Source organism: Martes martes (assembly GCF_963455335.1).
Source record: "Martes martes genome assembly, chromosome: 1".
Lineage (NCBI taxonomy): Eukaryota > Metazoa > Chordata > Mammalia > Carnivora > Mustelidae > Martes > Martes martes.
The window spans coordinates 72,591,222-72,595,218 of NC_137888.1; the positions used below are offsets into that span (position 1 = coordinate 72,591,222).

Consider the following 3,997-nt stretch of genomic DNA (forward strand, 5'->3'; position numbering starts at 1 on the left):
CCATTTTGTTTTAAGTTGCCCTTACTTTACCCAATACCTTGACTTCTTTGTCCTTTCTTTCTCCGCTGTCCACCATGAGTCTGTCCTTCTGTTCCTGAGCGTGAGTACCAGGATGCTTCATTAGCATTTCTCAAAAACTTTTCAAGAGTCATTGAATATTTGTTGCTGCTTAGGGGGATAGCCAATATATGTGTTTAAAATGAATTTACTTTTATATCTATTATTTAAAATAAAAGATAATTTTGAAACTTATTTTTTCTAGTCCTTCAACTTCATCCATCTTTTCAAATGTTGATTTGCTCATCCTTGGATGATTTTTGGTGAATTTATGTCATTGCCTTGTTACGAAGTAGGAAGATGCTTGCCAGATTCCAGTTCTCTGAAAATCTCTGTGATCTATTGTAGACTAATTTTGGGACCTGAGTTTAAGATTTGTTTGACATTTTTGGTGGAAAATGTGTATTCTGGTAACTATGTCCTTTGAGAAATTTCATGAATTGCAAATAATAAGAGATAGAGTAGGCATGATTGTTAAATTTTGATAACTTTATTAAAGATTCAAAATACTGTTATTATGTTAGAATATTTTATAGTTTGAATTTTTTGGATTAATTCTTATGAATGTACCTTATATAATACACATATATATAATTTGATAATACAAATAATTGATTCCTTGAAGAAGCTTATTTTGTTAATTTGCATTTCATATTTGGAAACTTTGAATAAAAATGTATTACACTTTTACTCCTTTTTGCCTTTCGTGTTTTATTTTTATTTTTCTTTTCTTTGATTATTTAATTATTATTTTTTTTTTGGTTGTCAAATGATCCTTTATTGTAATATTTTCCTTTGTGGGTTATCTGGTGGCTCAGTTGGTTAAGCCAATTACTCTAGATTTTGGCTCAGGTCATGATCTTAGGGTTGTAAGATCCAGTGCCTGTTGGGCTTCATGCTCAGCAGGGAGTCTGCTACTCTCCCTCTCCTTCTGCCCTCCCACCCTCTCACACACACTCTCATAAATAAAATAAATCTTTAAAAAGAAAGAAATATTTTTCCTTGTAGTTCTTAACTAGATGGGCATTCCACTGCACGACTGTTGATGTTATCTATGATGTCATGAGCATGTTGGCCTTCCACATTGCAGCCAACAGATTGGGCAGTCCCCAGGATCTCTTTAATAGTTCCAGATAGTTCTCTGGCCAAAAATTGGTGCCCCTTCTGTCCAACAATGTTGGCAATCTCATCAAAAGTGATATTTTCACCGTGCTTAATGTTTTTCTGCTTCTTTCTACCTCTTGGCAATTCCTTGAGGGCTTTGATAACCAGGGTAGAGAGAGGAAGGTGCCACTTCAATCTGGGCCTGTCTGTTCTGAATGGTCAGGTTCACTGTAATCCTCAGATCCTTCCAGTCCTTTCAGTTGCCTTGGTGATGTCATCACCACCTTTTTTGGAGACAGACTTAGGGGGCCATTCCTCAGGGCTAGGACAGATGTGGCACCCACATCCCCACTGGTCACAAGTATATGAATTTGATCTTGCTGGGGTCCAACTTAAGTGGCATGGTGAAGGTGGCTGGTGTCAGATGAATCTGGATTCAGGATGACTGAAGGCACTTGCAGCTTCTTCTCCTTTGAGCCAAAAGCCAAACCAAAAGCCCATGATTTTTTAAAATAACATTCTAAATTTTTCTCTTTGAGTTTCATATTTTAAAATTTTTTTATATGTTGGTCTTCCCAAGTTGCATTTTTTAAGGAGGGAGAGGCAGAAGGAGAGGAAGGAGAGAATCTTAAGCAGGTTCCAGACCCAGTACAGAGCCCCATGGGGGCTCTATCTCAAGACCCTGAGATCATGACCTTGGGCCAAAATCAAGAGTCAGAGACTTAACCGAGTGAGCCACCCAGGTGCCCCCCATCTGCATTATTTTCCTGTTATTCAGTCTTTATGTGGAGAGTACCAGTTGCTCTACATCCTCATATGGCACATATTTTTTCTTGTTTTCTTATTTAATATAATTTTTGAATGCTTTGTGGTCTTCATAGTTAATCTTTATATTTTGAAGTATATATAATAAATACATATATTTAATTGAAAAGATGTTAGAAGGCATAGGAATGATTCTTTTTCTGTTATTTATACAAGTATTTGTACCCTTATTGTACCTACAAATTTTCTGATTAGAATGGGGTAAGCCTGGGTTAAATTTAGAAACAAATAAAGATTTTGGGACACCTGGGTGGTTCAGTCAGCTAAGCATTTAACTATTGATTTTGGCTTGGGTCATGATCTCGGGGTTGTGAGATTGAGCCTCCTATAGGGCTCTGCTCTGGATTAGAGCCTGCTTAAGAGTCTCTCTCCCTTTCCCGCCTCTCCCCTTCTCTAAAAAACAAAAATCGAGTAAATATTTTGCTTTAAATCTCTTCTTTCCGTCAATTTTAATTTTTGTTCATTGATGGTGGTTTAAACAGCAGCAGAGTGAGTGAATTTTAATTTTTGTTCATAGTTGGTGGTTTAAATCTCCTCTTTCCTTTTGAAGTCCATCTCTGCTTTCTGTGCCCTATCATTCCAAGGAGGCCTGTCATTACAGGAGTCACCTCTATATCAGTTTTTCATCAGGTTTTTTATACCTTAGACTCCTGATTTTGTATTTAATGAGGTAATGCCCTCTGTGGTAAAGATTTCCAGTCAAATATATATATGCTCCTTAATCATGCCTAGTTTAAAGATTTACCCCTTCTACTGATAAGGTTAGCTCTGATACTGTGTTTTGTTGTTTCTAGGTTTTCTTTGACTTTTGCAGATATCTAATTCCCATCCTGCAAAGAGCGCATGAGAGGGCAAAGCACGGTGTGTGTATGTGTGTGTATGTGAATGTGTCTGCAGGTGTGTATGTGTGTATCAACATGTCTTTTATTGGCCTGAAAGGACAGGTCTCTCACTCCAATAGCTCCATAGTATTCTGGAATAGGGTGAGTTATGGAGGAGTTTCCAACTTTTCCAACTTTTCTAAGTTCTATAGTCCTTGTAAATCCCCTTCTTTGCCTGGCTGGGTACACAAAGTGTAAGCTTGAAGTGCTTCACTGCCAGAATGACCTTTCATTCTCCCAGGTGGCTGGGATTAGATACTGCAGTCCTCAAACACTCAATCACAGTTCTTAGTCACAGACTAGGTCACAGCCAAGCAGTCAGCCTCAGGGGATGGTCATGTTCAAGTTCAGCTCATTAGTATCAACTCAGGCAATGTCTTTTGTTTCTGTTCTCAGGGTTATGTCAGGAACATGCAGAATTTAGGCTGCTTTAAAAAATTTAATCACCTCTCCTCACATTTTTGACTGTGAAGCAGCTACAGAAGAACGGACTTTGCAGTCAAACAGACCCATCAGTGTGCATGTACTTCCTTCCTTCCTTTTCTCTCTCTCTTCTTTTATTTGTTTATCATTGGAAAAGATATAAAAGAGCATGACAAAATTTCAAAAAAACTAAGAGTATGCAATGGAAGGTAAGTAGTCCCTTTCAGATCTCTAAACTCCTTTCCCAAAGGCAGCCATAGCTAGCGTTTTATGTATCCCTTCATAAATTTTCTATTAATAATCAAACACATATTTGTATTTCTACCCCTTATTTTAAATTTTTTAAAAAAAGCTGAGGTGTTTTTGGCTTACTTTCACTTAAAATGTATCTTGGTTGTTGTTCCTGAACAGCACGTAGAGATCTACTTCATTCTTTTAAAAAACTATATGTAGTTACATAGTGTTCTATTGTATGGGTATAAATACTTTATTGAACCCATTCCCTATGGAGGGACCTTAAGTTATTTCCAGTTAAAAATATTAAAAAAAATTAAAGATGGTACTACAGTCAACATTCAAAGAGATATATGGGGATAATTATCAGAGACATCCTTAAAGTGGATTACTGTGTCTAAGCATTTAAATTTTGATAGTTATTGTCAAGTGGTCCTTCAGTGAAGCTGTATCAACTTACCTTCCCACTAACA

The 3,997-nt window shown here is 36.9% G+C and overlaps 1 pseudogene across 1 annotated transcript; it reads right to left on the minus strand.

Moving 5' to 3' along the window:
- Positions 1-1,068: 1,068 nt before the first annotated feature.
- On the minus strand, positions 1,069-1,564 carry LOC308351033 (large ribosomal subunit protein uL11-like; annotated as a pseudogene). The gene has a single exon. The product of its transcript is annotated as a large ribosomal subunit protein uL11-like (transcript).
- Positions 1,565-3,997: the final 2,433 nt, after the last annotated feature.